This window comes from Lepidochelys olivacea (genome assembly GCF_965140295.1).
Source record: "Lepidochelys olivacea isolate rLepOli2 genome assembly, chromosome: 7".
NCBI lineage: Eukaryota > Metazoa > Chordata > Testudines > Cheloniidae > Lepidochelys > Lepidochelys olivacea.
In genome coordinates this window covers 39,835,705-39,855,135 of record NC_140417.1, presented here as the reverse complement: position 1 = coordinate 39,855,135, position 19,431 = coordinate 39,835,705, and positions in this window count along the sequence as shown.

Here is a 19,431-nt window from a genome sequence, read left to right as displayed (position 1 = left end):
ATTTAATAAAAATGCTCTTTATTGACATTTTTCACAAAAAATGGTTCTGAAATTCTGTAAACTTCACAAATTTCTAATCAAGATTTTTCAATTTTTCAAATAAGACATCTGACTTTTCGAAATCTTAAATTTTTTTAAATCCCACCATACAACTAAACTGATAAAATGCTTTAAAAAAAAAACAACAAAACCCTGAAACTTTTATTCAGAAACAACTAGATAACGTGTTTTTCATGTTTTGAAAAAAAAAATTCAAAATGTTCATGATTTTTTTCATTTTCTATGAGCTGCAGTTTGGAGCTCAATACAACAGTTGGGCCTCAATCAGCAAACTTATGTTCACAGATAACAATTACCCAATCACAGACACATAATATTGGCGATATAACTCATGGTAAACATCAGAAAAACAGGAAGTGAACTAAAAGTGTGTCCGCACTACTTCAGGTATTGAGGGCTGCTATGTGCATATGAACAAGTCTGCCATGTTTCATCATTTAGAAAATAAAAATATATGTAGTCACAAGCCATTACATTATATTATATTAGTCTAAACTGAAAAGGATTGCTAAATACCAGCCAGAGACGACTAACCAGGAAAATGGTATGACTGAAATGACAACCTCATTCGCTTGCCTTTCCACACCAGGTTACATAAACCCATTGTGATGTAGGCTAATTACCTTGATTTGATTAATCCCTTCTAGGGCTGAGCAAACTAATAGCAGAGAACAATAGAATTGATTAAAATTTTTCATCTGGAAAGTTTTCTTGTCAAAAAGTACAGTTTCATTTAATCTGTTTGGTTTGGGTTTTGATGAGAAAGTATCAATTCCAGTGAAAATTTTCAAAGTTACATCAAGAAATGTTGAACTAGAAGTTTTTATTTCAAATAGGCATTTTGAAATTAAACAAAAATGGTCATTTTCTTTTGACATAAAAAGTCCTCTCTTTTAATTTTTTCAGTTTAAGAACATGTAAACAAAATGACAAGTTGAATCATAGAATTTGCGTTGTGCTGTGCCAGACAATGATAGATTACATGAGTTTTGTGAACTGAATGGCAGAGTATCAACTTAAAATTTCTACTTCTCTTGTATCCTAGACAGATCAGGTTCGTGGCCTCAGTCCTGCAAGTGGCCAACTGTCATGGCTTTAACCTAGAAAAGCAAAATTAAGCATGTGTATAACTAAGCACATGCAAAGTCCCATGGAAGTTATGACCAGACCCATTCTTCAAGTGCTAATGGGGAGGGGAGAGTACCAGTAAAGAAAAACACTCACCCTCATCAATCATGTGCTTAATTTTAAACACATGCTGGACTGGGGCCAACATGCTCAGCACCTTGCAGGTTCCTGCCATAAAGATACATTTTTGACATATACAAAAAAATTAAAATGTATTTTCTTGAATGGTCTGAAGTAAGTCTTCATTTTCAGAAACGATATTATGACCACACTGCTGTCGTGCTTTCAAGCCTTCCTCTTTTATGGGCTCCATTTCCCAGAATTTAGAAGTATTTCTTATAAAATGGTAATAAAACAAACCAAAAACAGGAGAACAACGGATTCCTAAGAATATAGTAATACTCAAGTAACAACCTTTCATTTTAGATCTTTACATTCTCCACGTTACTTGCATTTAACGTTTTGTTGCTTGAATTCCATACACCTTTGTGCTTCTATGGCAACATTTGCTTCCTCAGAAGCTTTCGATAATGTATTTTTTAAGGTTAAGAACGCATGTTACTACGCAGCCCAGCTTTATATAACCTGTTTATCATACACAATGAAGCCGTGCAATCCTGTGCAACTGAATATAATGGGCTTGGCGTTACTTTGTGCAAAAAAAAAAAATCCGGTTTATTGCAGCCCAATTTGGATACGTTTAATTGAAAAGTTTCCCTGTTAAATTAGTACTTTCGAGGTTTAATGGATACCCTAATTAGAAGGTGCCATTAACATAAGCACACAAATTAAAACAAAGCCCACTGCAGCCTTGTACTGATGTCAAATTGTTATACATTCAAGTGGTGCTGCTTAAATGGGGTATTTTTATTGCCTTCTCCATGGCATTTCTTTCTAAAATCTTTTCAGCAGAATCTCCACCATTTTTACATTAAATGAAATAATGTACTGCTGTACCCAGATTTATTCTGGTGAGGAGTATTGTGAAATAAACATAAGGGAAGATACATCCCCCATTGTTTGCAGCTGAAAGCATTTCAGACAGGGGTGCTGGGATGCTTCCAGCTGAAAGCCGTGTTTCTTTGTCATGTTCCATGACAAATAGTGCTTCAGAGAACAGTGTCATCAGCACAAGAAAGGGGGGGGGGGGGTCAGGAAGGGGTAGGAGTAGAACATGCTCCATGGTACATTAACCAGGAAAAGTTTGGAGATACACAACTCAATGGGCTGTCAGAACAATGTTCCTCCAATGCGCTGCATAGAGTAGCATTTTGTCACTGTAAGTACAAATGCCAAAACTGGCTAAGTCTTCAAACACACCACGTACATTTTTTTAGTGACTGATGCAAATAATGGAAGGCAAAGAAGGAGGAGAATTCACTAATAAATGCATATGCATATGCTTGAGAGCTCAGTGGCTCTCAACCTCTAGCTTTATGACTCAGAGTCAGCTCATGTCTTCAATGACATGAGAGTAATGATGTCAGCTTAGTCTTAGTGGAGAGTGTTCAGAACAATTTCGCAGATATTACTTTAATGAGGCGTGACAACATTCCGGTGAACCTTAATAAAAGACCATGTATTATTTTGCCGAAGCCCTTTTAATCATCCATATACTAACATCACCATCACTTCTCATTCCACAAATGTTTGTGTCTCTCCCTGCAGTTTTTATTACTACTTGCTGTTGTTTGTATCACAACACCTAGAGGCTTAACCAGATCAGAGCCCCATCCTGCAAAAAACAGTCCTTTGTGTAGCATCACAGATCACAAACAGGGAGAAAGGGTTAAGTTCAACAGTTCAGATTGTTCCCTGTGAAGAGTTCATTCAACTCTACTTTCAGCAACAGTAAAGAGTCTTCAGATAGATTGCCCTTACAAGACATGCTAACCTCTTGTTTCCACTTTTGTGCAGGTGTCATGCAGTCATAACTTTACTGAAACTGGGGCCAAAGCTGTAAAGGAAGAGCAGGTGGATTACCTTCCCCCGCCACAGCTGTTTTACAATAAAAGAAGGAAACTAATTTAAATTCAATGATCCTCTCTCAAAATAGAAGCTCATCAGTGTTAGATGCTACTTAAGTTTGAACTTATTGTCCTTGTTAGTTTGCACAGCCAGATAATGAGTGAGGCGGTTCTGTCCCGTCTTTCCCATGGAATCTCATCTTGAGCATAAAGTTGTTAATTCCAAATCTTTGCCACTTGTTTACACCTCCAAGTACGTAAACAATTTATCCAGTACCACTTGGCTCACTAGATTTGACCCTAGCACAAAGTAGCATTAGCTTCTGGTATATGAAGGAAAATTGATGGTGAAAACCTTAAACACAAACCAATGCATGGGGCAGTTGCCTGATTTAGGAGGTTAATAGTATTAATTTGGGTAGTATGGGTTATAGGCTCACCAATCAATCTGATCAGAAGATAAGGTTCTTGTCCCAGAATCAGGTTACACAGAATATGCACACTGTGGGGGGTATGACAGGACATTCACACTGAGACCAATATAGTATTAAAGATTTTTATTGAGATAAAAATGAATTATAATTAAAGAGTAATCAAATGGTAAAATAATCAGAGTTACAAATGCAATACTACTATTTTAAAGATATATATGATATTATATACTATAAATCTTTTAATTAATATACTCACACCCTTCCTTGATGACCCGGTTATAAGAGACCAAGGACCAGCCTCACCTCAGGGTCCTCAATTCTTGAGTGGGAGGTGCAGAGTTTAGAAGAAGCTGGAGCTAAGAGCTATTGAAGCTGGCTTAGAATTTCACTTTGACTTAAAATTTAAAATTAAGCTAGCAAACTAATAAACTCAGAAAGACGCTTGAAGCTTAGATTCTTAGACACATAGACACTTAGACTGGATAAAAGGTAAGTTGTGGCATGGTGGGTCACCCCCCTTATAGGGCATGAGTGCTTGAGCCCTCCTTCTATGTCCAAACTTAGTTTCCTCACCCACCAAACTGTTGGGATACACTTACTCCATAGGCTGGTATGTTTGTACATATTGAGGACATACACATACGTATTAATGACATTAGATCATTCACACATTTGTTATTTTTGTTCTCCCGGTTATTTTGGTTCTTTCCTTGTGGTGTACCTGTTTACAGAGAGCATGAACTCTGGAAAGCCCCTATGCTCCCCTGCTTCAATGCATCCTTTATCTATCTAAGTTAAAGGTCACTGCCATATATGGACCTTATGCTTTAACTTATCACTATCTATCTAGGTGAAAGGTCCTAGACATATGTATGCTAACTTTGCCTTAGCTTAACATACAGAATATGGCCTGTAGGTCTCTTTCATTACAGCCAAACTATTTTAGTATAAATCTATAAACCTATTATAATAAAACAAACAATCAAAACCATAAGAAAAGATATATAGGCAAGCAAGCAAGCAAGCAAGCTAACCTTCTAGGCTACAGGGCCTTATTCAAAAAGCTACCATTGACCTACATACACCTGTCATCTGAAAAGAGTCCCAATAAACTTCTATGTCTGGACTGCAATGGGAAGGGTGAGGGAAGCACTCAGCATCTCTCAGGTGCTCAGCATCTCTAGGGATCGGTCCCCCATGGATCCAGCAGTCATTTAAATTTTCTGTAGGAGTTGCTCTGGTGGTTATTTTCTTCACCTGTCCAACACCACATGGCAGACAATCTCCCAGAGCACTCTGCTGAGAAGTAATGATTTTTTTATCCCTCAAGACCAACAAACAGTGTAAATTGTGGAATAAACTCAAAAAGCCACTGTGTAAACTTAATCAGGATGCGTAATGTTTCAATTTAAGAGATACAAATTAACTGTGAAACCAACTTTCCATTCAAACCTAAAATATAAAACCCTAAACCCATTCCTTTAAAATATAACATCCCATTACTCCAGTGTCCATCACACATTCACTGCCATACTGTGTTTGTTACAGAGGCACCAGCTGAGTTAAGGTTGAGCTGAGTTTTGCATATGAATGAATATACTAGCATCAAGATTTTCAAAGCAGACTAGGAGATTTTAACCACACAGCTCCCATTTGTGACAATGGCGGGTGTGTGGATAAATCTCTTGATAATCTTTGAAAGTCTCATCCAAGGGGGCGCTAATCCCCAGTTTTGGTGAAATTCCCAGCTGAGGTAATTCCGTTCTGCCTACTTATGTTTTTCCTATGACTTCAACTAGATCCTTCCCTTTCTTCATTTGATGTCTAGCATCACTGGGCTGTGCCACCTTTCACCAGAAGAGGTGAATGCACTTCTTATATAGGGGCCCATCCCTGATACCAATGGGACTTCTTGCACAGTAATGTAACCCTCGCTGTAAGCACAATTTTTGAAGCATATTGGACTCTATTGATGCAAGTTGCTATAAAAGGCCCCAATTCAGCAAAATACTTAGCAACATGTTTAGCTTTAAGCAGACAGGTAATCCCATCCCTGATCAGCAAAGCAATTAAGTACATGCTTAAATCCCAATGAAGTCAAAGTATGGCCAAAGTAAATTAACACACTTCAGTGTTGAATAGGGGCCTTCATGTTTGTAAAGAAAGCCGGAGCAGCAATTTGGCACTGAACTCTCTTCAGACCCTTTAAAAATGCCAGCCTTGGGCTAAAAGCACCCCAGGCCTGATCCTTGAATCCATATTTATGCTGCGTAGTTGTTACTCACAAAAGTAGTCACACTCACTCACGTTAAATGCCACCCAATGTGAATAACGGCCACAGATGCAGGCCTTTAATTAGTGCTATTGTGATAGCTGCCCTCTTGCCTGACACACTGGGAACTGAGTTGGGGCTCTACAGACCTAACAGCATGAACTGTTACAGCTTAAGCTAAAAAGCCAAGGCTAGGGCGCTGGGTAAAAACTCATCTTTGGTGTATCAACTAAAAAGGGGGACCTGTAACACACATTCTGCTGTGGGTTACACTATTATAAATACAAGATAAATGGCATGTATGTCAAAAAAAATCACTTGTGATTTTGGGTGCCTCGAGTTATGAGTGCTCAACTAGACACATCTGAAAGGGGCTTGATTTTCAGCAAGTGATGTGCACCTACAGTCAAAAAAAAAAAACAACAGGCCCTTTTTTGGGTGACTCAGGCTGGGCACTCAAAACCAGAGGCACCCAAAATCATTGGTGACTTCTGAAAATACAGACATTACTATTCTTACTGAACTGGAATTTGTTCCCTTCCTTCCTGTTCATTATCACTTGGAAGAAAATATCTATTTACTAGTTGAGAACAACAACTGCATACAATAGGACTACCTATGGGGTTTTCTGCTAGAAAGCTACTAGAAAACTGGCTCCTAACTTCATGGATTCGAAGTGGTTATACATACTCCACTGTATTCATAATGTGCAAAATACAAGCTCTAAAAAGAGCAACTGTAATTCTGCCAAAGAAAACAGCAGGAGACGCTTGTATTTATTAAACACTGTCAGTCATCTTCTAGGAATGTTGCTCTGTGGGAGGTCCAATTGATTATATAACATAGCTAAATATGTCTCCTTGCACCAAAGGCTGGTCTAAGTACTCTATCCATTCATGCACTGAAAAATACCACATGACAGCATCTTCTGGTGCAATCATAATGCTGTCATTTTGTCAGCTAAAGAGCATTTGATTATTACTTTTTGTTTGTGTTTCTTACAGTATAAAATTCAAGTACCAGAAATCATGAACAAAGTTACTATATTTAGATTAAACGACATGATTCTCCAATCAGGCAAACTTTTTAAGAAACTGATGTTTGATCATTCTAAGTATAACTAAATAATGTGGCATCCCTGAAATACATGACTGCTGTGTAGTAACTGTTAGTAAGTGCTGACTTCTCAGTATACAGTAGAGTACAAGATACAATACAAGTACCTTGCCTGTAGCTTTTGGCATCAGTGTAAAATGTACTAAAAACTTCTTATTAATGACCTACTGATCTTGCTGACAATATGCTAGGGACAGTGTGAAATCAAAGGGAGTTTCCTTCACAGAAGAATTATAGGATTGGGAATGCAGAAGAAACCCAAAACCATTTCAAATTGTTTTTATTATTTTAAAATGAAATTTTCAAATCAACACATTCTTGTGGAACATGCCAATTTTGACAAATTACCAAAACCATACTAACTGAAATTTTTTGACCAGCTCGAAGCTGGGTTTACAACTGCCTACCTAATCTGTATAAGAAATTCTCACACTTGTGCCTGCAGACTGGCGAAATGGAAATATTTTTACCCAGCACATTCCACTAGCACTTTGTCAAGGAACTGAATTAGAGCTGAAACAGCTCTCTCCCAAAGCCATCTTTTAGCATCATATTCTGGCAACTGATAAAGAGGAATTAATTTTTGAATAATCCCTTCTCAATTGCCCTGAAATGCAAGCGCCTCAGGAAATTGTGCAGCCTCTGAAGTGTGGAGTTCTTCCTGAGAACTTTATAGCAAGTAAAGAAAGTTCTTGAATGTTCTCAAAAGGAATTCTTGATTGCAGAGGAGTCTCCTGGCAGCTATCAAGCAATTAGGATTAAAAGTCACTCTAAATTAGCTGATGGAAAAGATACAGCACAAAGAATGCAGATGTCTTTCTTAATTCCATTCTCCCCCTAACACCACTAATGCACAGGTTTGTCCAGCCTGTTAGAGTCTCTTGTTAGCCTTGACAAGTATTAAGATCTATGCATTATAAATATGTTTAACGATTAAGGATATGCAAAAACGTGCATATAAAGAAAGTCTGGAACTTTTTATCTGAGAAAGGAAAGAAATAACATGGAGCTTAAGAGTATCCAAAATAATGAATGGTACAGATGACATAGATTAGGAACCTTTTTTCACCCTCTCTTATAACACAAGAACGAGGGGACGTTCATTGAAATCAAGATATGGCAAATTTAAAACTAATAAAAGGAAATACTTTTTCACCCAATGCACAATTAGCCTGTGGAACCCATTGCCACATGACATGACTGAGGCCAAGAGGCTAGCAGGATTCAAAACAGGGTTAGACATTCATAAAGGTAACAACAATATCCAGGATTTTTATAATCAACATAATACACCCTCATACTTCATGGCATAACTCAACCTCTGATTATTCAGGGTCAGGAGGAAACTTACCAAGTGGGGTAGAGGGGGGAGATTATCTTTCTACTGGCTACTGCTGGTTTCTTTTGCACCTTCTTATGAAGCAGCTAAAGGTGTTTTTTAAAGATGCTGCCATGTTGGGACACACCTGTCCCAGCAGTGTATGGAAAACACATGCAGGCAGAATAGCTCCTTTGTATTCACAGATTGCCAGCAGAGAGATTCCAGCCACTCCACATGCCCACTTCACACTCCTAGCTCTTGCCCCAGTGCATATCTGCACAGAAGGAACTAGTGCCTGACTCTTTGATGCCACTTGCCTGATCTTTTCATATGATAGAGTCAGCCTTGCAAACACCAATCTTCCCCCACCATTTTCATTATATAATACTGATCAGCAAACCACACCCATGCACATTCCACCCCAGAGGTGGCACATTTAGTTGATTAAATGATCCTGGCACATCATTTACATGCAAGCTTGCTGACTTTGCAAAGTGCTTTGGAATCCATTTTGAAATACAGCACTGTATGTACTACAAACAGAAGGTCATCATTACATTCACTATTACATGACTGCACACAAACTTTAAATGTACAGTAATATTTCTCGTTGTAGGACAAATGAAGGCAGACTCACACTATAGGAAAGAACAGTGTATAACACACGGGCCTTGAAATAATCCTCGGCTCAGAGGTGAATTTCACCCCTGGTAAATCTATCACTTCATTTCATTACAACATCCTCGAGACACTAGAGCGAGGACAGCTTTGAAAGGTTAAGATGTGATTTTAATGTGTTAAACTAGAATATGTCAATTTTGCTCATGAACCCTGAGCCACATGACTGCCTTAGGACAAAGGAGAGATGATGAAGCATAAAGGAATATTATGGGGTCATTTAAAAAAGTTAAAGGAGCAAAGAAAGGTTATTCATAGTTAGAAGGCACTTAATTCATATTTGTGTTCCCTTCTTCAGCAAAATCAGGCAGTAATTTTGCTTAACCGTGCAAGCATTTTACCATAATTTATTCACTTGTCATTTGATATTTTCCAGAACTGAAGAAGACAAAGTGTATTTGATAACACAAACGATCACAACTAAGTAAGCTCACTTGGATATTATTACTATTATTATTGTTATTTATATTGCAGTAGAGCCTAGGAACCCCAGCCATGGAACAGAACCCCAATTTGTTCAGCGCTGTATAAACACAGAACAAAAAGATGATCCTTGCCCCCCAGGGCTTACAATCTACTATTGCATATGGAAGTCCTCATCCTGGCCCATCCCTTTACACCACAACAGGTACTTATATGGTGCCCATCACCATAGTACCCGAGTACCTCAAATGTTAATTTATTTATCCGCACCACACCCCTAATGAGGTAGAGAAACCTGATTTATCCCCATTTTACAGAGGGGAAACTGAGGCACATTTGGGGGCCCAAATTCGACCAGCCTAAACCTCCATAGAAAGCAAATTTCAAAGCCACGTGCATAGATATATGCAGAAGCCAAATATTAGCTTATTTGCACAAGCAAGAATTTGTGCAGGAAATGCTTTCATGCTTATGCAGTCAGGAAAGAAAGACAGACACTATGGGACTTATCTGACCAATCACAACTAAGCAGCACAGCTACATTTTCAAGCATTTGTTATAATCCATAAATCCACTCAGTCAGAATAAGGAAGTGATGTATTTGCAGAATATCCACAGGAAGAGGGGGGGGCTACATTTAAATAAATTATTCCTTATATTAATGCAGTTATTAATGCAATACATATTATTTTATCCTACCTAGCCTTAACATCCTTCAACAATGGAATATCTACCTCTATTCTAAAGCACAATACATCTTACTGTCTCTCTCCAGTATCCCCATGGATCATCACCCCAGCTAGAGAAAGCTATACCTGCAGCTTCAACACAGCACACTATGAAACAGCCCTAGAGAACAATGATGCTGTAAGAACTCTCATAGAAATCTTTTTGAACAGATGGGACCGGAAACAGTCATCACAACGAAAAGTAGCCACATATCCCTACAAAGTTTGGCAGGACATACAAGTTAGCTGTTCCAAAAATACCTTGAGTTAGGTCAGGAGAATGCTTGACAAAATGACGTAGCTGAAGGTTTCAAGCTGTAGGGTAAAATTTTCAAAGTGCCTAAGTGACTTAGGGTACGTCTACGCTGGAATAAAGACTCACAGCACAGCCAGGGCTGACCCAGGCTTGCAGGGCTCAGGCTGCAGGGCTAAAAATTGCAGCATAGATGTCTGGGCTCGGGCTGGAGCCTGAGTTCTAGGAAGCTTGGGCTCCTGCCCAAACCCAAATGTCTACATAGCAATTTTACAGCCCAAGCCCTCCGAGCAGTCAGCTGACGCAAGCCAGCTGCAGGTATTTAATTGTTGTGTAGACATTCCATGAGACTTAAGTCCTAAGGTAAGATAATGGATCCTGAGTAGAGCCATGTGAATAACCAGTTTTTCAGTTCAATGAAATCAAATCCAAACAAAATTTGTTAGCAAAACAAAAAGGGTCAAATGAAACATTTAAGGCTTGTCTACACAGAAAAGCTAGTGAACACTAACTCCTTACGTGAGCACGCTTATGTGTGCACTGAAAGTGTCCTCAGGTGGGTTAGTTTCATACACAAAGACGCTTTTAGTGTGCAGTAAGAATATCCATACAGGGAATGCACAGTAACTTCTGCACTGTACATTCATACCCTCACTTACTGCATGCTAACTTCCCATGTAGACTTCAAAGTAGCATTGTTAGTCTGTATCCGCAAAAAGAACAGGAGTACTTGTGGCACCTTAGAGACTAACAAATTTATTAGAGCATAAGCTTCGTGGGCTACAGCCCACTTCATCAGATGCATAGAATGGAACATATAGTAAGGATATATATATAGATAGATATATAGATATATATACATATACACACACACACACATACAGAAAAAGAAAAGGAGTACTTGTGGCACCTTAGAGACTAACCAATTTATTTGAGCATAAGCTTTCGTGAGCTACAGATCACTTCATCGGATGAAGCTACAAAAACAGACTCCAACGAGAAACTGCTGAGCTTGAATTAATATGCAAACTAGATACCATTAACTTGGGTTTGAACAGAGACTGGGAATAGCTGGGTCATTACACATATTGAATCTATTTCCCCATGTTAAGTATCCTCACTCCCTCTTGTCAACTGTCTAAATGGGCCATCTTGATTATCACTACAAAAGTTTTTTTCTCCTGCTGATAATAGCTCATCTTAATTAACCAGCCTCTTACTCCACCTTCTCATGTTCTCGGTATGTATATACATCTATCTATCTTCTTACTATATGCTCCATTCTATACATCCAATGAAGTGGGCTGTAGCCCACGAAAGTTTATGCTCTAATAACTTAGTTAGTCTCTAAGGTGCCACAAGTACTCCTGTTCTTTTTTCCCATGTAGACAAACTCACAGTTTGACCCAAAACAAAGTATTCTATTTTCAAGGGGTTTTAACACCTTTTTAAAATATGGAAATAAAAATTGAAACAAAAAGTCATTTTGAATAAAATGTTTCAGTTTGATAAGATCAAAATTAAATGTTTTGACTCTTTTGGAATTTTGTTTTCCACATGAAACAATTCAGCAAATTCTACATGAATTCATGAAATGTTTCTGACAACCAAAATACAAATTTTTTGGCAAAAATATTAAGTGTGAAAAATTAAAAAAAAAACAAGCTGTGCCTTGGTCACTTTTGAAAACTGGAGTTAGATGCTTTTGAAAATGTTACCACTAGACTAGTTGCCTTGGTAATAGCTACATTCTTTTCAGTAAAGTTATTTTCAAACCAGGAGGTCGGTCAACTTTGAGAAACCTTCAGACATTGCTTCTGAGCAATTTATCACTGCAACTGATGCTTAGTGTTAGAAGTTCCCTTTTAAACCTACCGTTTTCATTTTTTCTTTGGCTTACAAATCCCTTGTGAACCAATCAGCATACCTGTTGTACATCAATGAAAATGGCATAAATCACGCTGCCCCAGCTGCTGTTATCTCTTCAAGGTTTCTTACAATGATCATCAGCAAATTCTATTACCACAAAGGAGTGTCAAGACTTTACTAAATTTAAGCTCTTGCTAGGGATCATTTTCCTGAGTGCCCAGAGTAAAGTTAATATTAATGCATTAGGCAACTGTGCAGACCACTCTGAATAAAGCTTGTGCAATGATAGAATTCAGTGCGTTTCCTCTAGTTATTTTTAGGTATTTGTACTGTCTCTTCCTTTGCTCTTCAACCTCAAATGAATCCCCTTGTACCTTCCTGCCTTAATCCAATAAACGTATGACTGGGGAATGCTGCTTGGACCTTGATCTTGCAGACCCATGCGTGACATACAACAGGATATACGCAGCTGTTGTGCTCTACTACAAATGTAAGTGGAGGCTACGTAAGGACACCAGGCATAAATAAGATTAATGGCAAGGTATCATCTGCACTGAGCCCCCTCAGCATTTGCTCCCATTAAATGGGGAGAAGCCTGCACAGGGCTGAGGAGACATGATCTTTGTTGTGCTAGAAAGGTGCTAAGCTACACTTTACTCTCTTAATTCTTGTTAGGGTGAAATATTGAAATACTCCAGAAGCAAGATGATCAAAAGAGGATGCACTGCATTTATCATCAATTGCCCAAGAACATGCAGGTTTCTAGAAGCATTTAGATCCCTGGCATACTCAGTGGTTTAATATGACCATTAGCATGGTCAGTTCCAGAGAGACATTACATAAATTCATTAGTATCGCCATTTCCTTACTAGTGACACAATACCTGTTTACCAACACCAGCTAGAAGTCAACTGTGCATCCATGCAGCATTTCTTACTGCACGGTCAGACTCCCCCCATGCTCTCTGACCTCATCACTTTTTATTTTACACTTATGTGTGCATTGCCCTCCTCCTGCATTGAACAGGATCAAGCTCTTGGTACATAACTTCCCCTGTCTTACAGTAAACAGTATTTCTTTAATGGTTTCTTGGTGGTTATTGCTCCTCCATTCCCCAGTGCAGCAGAAAGATTTACAGATCGAGACACTAGGCTACAGTTTAGCTTAGATCAAATTCAGCTCATTTTCACCAAAGGTACAACATTCATTAACTTTCTACCTATTTGGTTACTTATAAGTAGGGCCCCACCAAATTCAGGATCCATTTTGGTCAATTTCACGGTCATAGGATTTTAAAAATAGTAAATTTCATGATTTCAGCTATTTAAATCTGAAATTTCATGGTGTTGTAATTGTAGGGGTCCTGACCCAAAAAGGAGTTGTGGGAGGGTCGCAAGGTTATTGTAGGGGGGTTGCGGTACTGCTACCCTTACTTCTGCGCTGCTGCTGGCAGTGGCTGCCCTCAGAGCTGGGCAGCTGGAGAGCGGGCGGCTGCTGGCCAGAAGCCCAGCTCTGAAGGCACAGCCACTGCCAGCAGCAGCGCAGATGTAAGGGTGGCATGGCATGGTATTGCCACTCTTACTTCTGCGTTGCTGCTTGCAGGCGCTGCCTTCGGAGCTGGGCTCCCAGCCAACAGCTGCCACCTTCCGACCACCCAGCTCTGACGGCAGCACAGAAGTAAGGGTGGCAATACCGCGACTGCCCTAAAATAATCTTGTGACCCCCCTTTGGGGTCAGGACCCCAATTTGAGAAACATTGGTCTCCCCCATTAAATCTGCATAGTATATGGTAAAAGCACACAAGACACCAGATTTCAAGGTCTGTGAAGCATTTGTCATGGCCGTGAATTTGCTAGGGCCCTACTTATATGGCCCTCTTCACTGTAACATTTGAGTGGGTTTTCCCAAAATTCCTTGCTTGTCATGGTTGCTACATATACTCTTTTGTGTATGTGTGTGTGAGTGTGTGTGTGTATGGGAGAGGGGCTATAAATACCATTGTTAAGTAATTATTAGTAATCCAAGCTATTATTACAGTGGGAGTCACCAGATGCGATCATGACTCATAGTTTTACCAGTTCTTTATCTGTGAAACATCTTAGCTTTGACAAAGCCGCATATGTTGCCAAAATATTTAGACCAACTTGAATTACGATGAAGGTGGAAGACAATCAAAACATCACTCACTACTACTATGGTTCCATATGCTGTTTTTGGTCACTGCCATCCTGAGTTTGATTCAGCTCCAGGTTATGCCAGGACAAAGAGCCCCCAGTGGCAGAGAGTCAACCTAGAGAAGGACTGCAGTGATACGCGACAACCTCAATCCCTGCTCTACCATGAGGATTCCAGTCAGCAAACAGCATCCTAAAGGTGAGGAACCCCAACAGGGAAGAGGACATTGCCAAGGAAGCCAGAGGATAGGCTGGTTCATGGCATTCCTCAGGTACCTCCACTGCCAGGACTCCAAAGTACCCCACACTGCACACTGAATCTGCTTCTCCTCTGGCACAGCTCCCGCAGAAGGGAAGCGGTCAGCAGTGGAAACACCATCTCAACCCACATGGACATTGGCCTCCACTGGCACCGATGGAGAGCTGGAGCCTGGTTTATCCGTGGCCGCTGGAAGTGACCAAATGGGAACTGAATTGAGAGATAAGAAATGCCTGAGTAGCTAGGGGCTGAGAAGGTCTTGAGATGAGCTCCTGATTCTGACCCAGTCGACAGGGACAGGGAAGAAGAAATGCTCCAGCTCTGAGGGAGGAGTAACAGAAGGCAGGTCCTCGCAAGTGAATGCAGTCCTGGAAGATATTCCAGCACCAGGTTTTCCTTGCCTTCGAAGCCAATTGTGTGCCCCCTCACCCTCAGCAACACAGGGCACAAAAACCCTTTTTCACTTCAGTGATATCTCCTGCCTCCTCCCATACTCCTGAGCACCTTGCAATAGCCTGCATGGTCCTGGAATGGATACAACTTGACTACTGGAGCAAAACATGCCGTTTTCTGTTCAGCTCCAAAAACATTTTGGATGGCTGATTAATTGGTGTCTTCCCTGAGGCAAAACAAAATAAACCTGCTCTAACAAAGAGCTGTGCAGATTTTTTTATTTAACCACCAAGTACAAAATGGTAAGTTGGGGTGCTTTTATTGTTTGTTTGTTTTAAGCAGGTAAGAATTATTATGATGATTTTACCTTTAATCAGCAGCAGAGCTGGTGTCAGCCTAGTCTAAAACCCCCTTTCATATTCTTATAAGCATCAGCTAACTGGATAAAGAGGATTAATTACAAAGTGGCTTCAAACGAGAAATTCCCCACGCCTCCCGCAAAGGTATTTAAAAGATTTTTGATTCCAGTGTCTATGGCTAGCCTGCACTGTCTTCTTAAATAGTGATTAGAATGTAATTATACACCTAAGAACTTATTTTTAAAAACTTGTGTCATTTTCAGGCCTAGGGGTTATTCAATACTCAAAGAAAAACAACAGACCTGATTTCTTCTGTTGTCTCATACAAACACTGGTTTCTGGAGCGAGCAAAGTAAAGAAACAGAGTGTATAATTTGAAGAGCTAAATCAAGCAAGAGACTTCAGAGCGGGTACAATTTCCATGACAACCAGTATTGAGACTACTTTATCAGAGTGAATGAATGCTCTTATAAGATATGCAAATACAGCAAAAACTTTTAAAATAATTTCCATTAGGAAATAATGTCTATGCTGCCATGTGATTCTGAGTACACGTAACATAGTCACAGAATAGAAATAATTTGTAAAACACATTCCCCCAACATAATAAAAAAAAACAAACAAAAAAACTTAGCTCTGAATAGCTGAGGGCTACAGCACTTCCCATGTAACAAGGTGCTTTATGGACATAAAGTTACAAAGAAGAAATGCTGTATGGGGTGTACGTGTATGTATATATCTACTCAAAGTTGGGTTAGGAAACGATAAAAATGTCTTCACCACCACCTCCACCTTTGCTGCAATTGAAGGGGTTACACTGATGAAAAGCAACAAGTCTGAATTTTGCCCATAGAAAGCCTCAGTGAAACACAGGCGGCTTATGTGTGCTAATTCCCTTTAATATCAGAACCCAACCATACTTGTGCGAAAGCACTGGACTGGGACTCAGGGAGCTGAGTTCTATCCCTTCCTCTGCCACTGGTCTGCTAGGTGACCTTGGGTGAGTCACTTTCCCTCTCTGTGCCCAACTTTCCTCATCTGTAAAACAGGGGTCATGATACTGTCCTCCTTTTAAAGAACTTTGAGATCTATGGATGGAAATGGCTACATAAGAGCTAGGTATTAATATTTATTATTATTTAAACCCATTTTAAAAAAAACACCCTATTTTTAAACACAGACTTAATAATGCTTTCTGCTTACAAGGTTTAAACACTGTTTTCCTGCTGGGTGTAGACCCAGAGAAAGCCATTTAAGAAATCAACTATTATAAAACTGCTCATATCTCATGGCCAAATTTAGCTCTGATGCAACTGAGAACATTTTCAATTGATTTACATGGAAACTGCTTGCTCATGCCTGGGATAAATTTATTCCTAGATCCTTACCTAGTCCGTGCAAAATACCTCTTGCCTATAACCACAGAAAATCCCTCCTATTGAGAGTTTAAAACAATATCTGGGGATAATCTTTCTGTGCGCTACTGTGCTTGCTGTGGGTATATTCCCCATGCACTGATATGAAAATCCATCTCTACCTCCATTAAGAAACTGGTGAATAGGAACTTCACTCATCTTCATTATGAATTTTGAAAAATGACTTATGATTTAATATTCAAATTGCAGGAGCTCCCAGAGGTTCCAATCAGGATCTTAGTGCTAGGTACTGCACTTCGCATGTTAAGAGACATCCCTTGCCTGAGGTTTACAATTCCCTCACTATACGGCATGTCTGACTACCATCTTATAATGATATGAATGCACATATCAATGCATGAGGTCTAAGGGTTATGATCTTAATTCCCTTCTCATTTACACTGTTGTAGATCAGCTGTAACTCCAGGTAAGTGTAAAAATGGTGTGGGTGGAGTATTAGGCCCTCTTTACACTTCTGTATAAAATTCTGTTTTTGGATAAAATATTCAAAAGCCCTGAAGTCCAATCTGCAAAATTGACTGAGGCCCAGATTTTTAATTATTTAGGCATTGCAGTGCTCAGTGTCACCATGCCTCACTGATTTAAGAAATTCAGTTTAATTTTCAAAAGGGATTTAGGCACTTCTAAGTGATTAAATCCCTTTTGAAAATGAAATTTAGGTTCTTAAATCAGTTACGTGTTGCAACGTTAAGAGCAGCACTGCCTAAGCACCTTTAAAAATGGCCCTTATGCACTAACGGCCAGATTTTTAAAGGTACTTAAGTGCCTAAAGAAGCAGATAGGAATTTTTGAGAATTAGATGCATAACTCCCATTGATTCTGTGCTTAACTTGCATAGGAACTTTTGAAAATCCCACTAGGCTCCTATCTGCATCTTTATGCACCAAAATGCCTTTAAAAAACTGGCCTTAGACACCTCAGTCTCATTGAAAGTCAGTGGGACATAGGCTTCCAAGACCATAAAGGGACTTGCGCATTGCAATGCTGAGCTGAAGTGGCAATTAGCTGCCTAAGTCTCTTTGAGGATTTAGACCTAACTGATAAAGTCACCTTTGAAAGCGGTACGTACATACGCTCCTAAATCACTCCAGTGCTTTTGAAAATATTACCTTGTATGTTTATTTTGGGTGGGATTTTCAGACATCCTTGTCATTGATATAACTGAGCTCCCCTTAAGCCAGCAGTAAAACTCCAGTGAGTTCACTGACAGCAGAGTTAGATCAATACAGAGTGATTCTGAAAATCCCTCTGTTACTTGGGAGTGTTGTGTCCTGAGAAGCACTGGGGAATAGCCAAAAAATAAAGAAAACAATCCCCTGAAATCAGGCTTTGCAAAGCAGTCATGACCAAATGCAAAACCTTGCAACTGGAGATTTTCATATTTTACTAATGAAGATCTAATGAAATTTGATCTTTTTATACTATTTTTATTTCATTCTGAAAAAAGATCTATATTTTGCAAATACCTCAATTTTTTCAAAGATTAATTTTTATACTGAAATCAACAAAAACTCAAATTTTGCATTTAGGAGTTAAAACCCCAATTTTGTGATCCCCCAAAATCAAGATTTTATTTGCACAAAAGTGCCTGAAAGTTATGTGAAAATAATTGTTAATTTCAGACAACTCTACATTATTTTTTGTTATTTTTTATTTGAGGACACATTATTATTTTGTCACATATGATGAACAAATGTAATGTGCTGCATATCTGGAATGCTAACTCTTATATCTGTTCTGAGCAGATCTAGCCAGTATATTCATTTTGTTCTATTTTTAAAAAAACCCACATTTGTCAAAAGCTTTTGTGTATGTAAAAGTTCTACTACTAATATGTTTTTCTATCACAGCTTTTCCTTCTATCCTTTTTACCTTCCCTTTTCATAGTTCACAATTGAGCTATTCTAAATAAAAAATGACAAAGGGAAGATGCTTGGTTTGCTGCTCATAGGAGTCAAAGATCACAATGGTGTTTTCTCCTCATTTAATAGAAATTTATTAGACTGGTATCATTTAAAAATCCCAAGGAAAATCATATCTGTGCTTATCACTTCCTGAACAGACTTCTTCCACTTGCAAAGAACATCAGATAGATCCCGAGCTAAAAGTCTGATACCAGCTCTTATGGAAAAATGTATCATCTATTTTGGCCTGGAGAAATTTGAAAACTCAAACTTAACAGCTAACAGCCACTACCCCACCCCTGGGTTAAAATAGTACAATCCTATGATCCGCCATGACCAATGCTTTTGGAAGTTCAATGAAAACAGCACTACTGCTGTAAGTTGACAGTTTTGGAGACAAGAGGATTAGAGTTTTTTGAATTTGCTCATATAGAATAGCATCAACTGAGTTTTACCAGAAAAGCACAGAATGTAAGGCAAAATAGATACAATTCAACAAATAAAAAAAAAAAACCTTAAGAAAACACTCTCTTTCTAAACATTTACAAATTCTCAAAGGGCCATATAATTCCACAGACATATAGTGAAAAATAGCAGAAAGATGTCCTCTTTGTTTTGTCAAATATCTCAGATTGGGCGGGGCAAGACTAAGCCAAA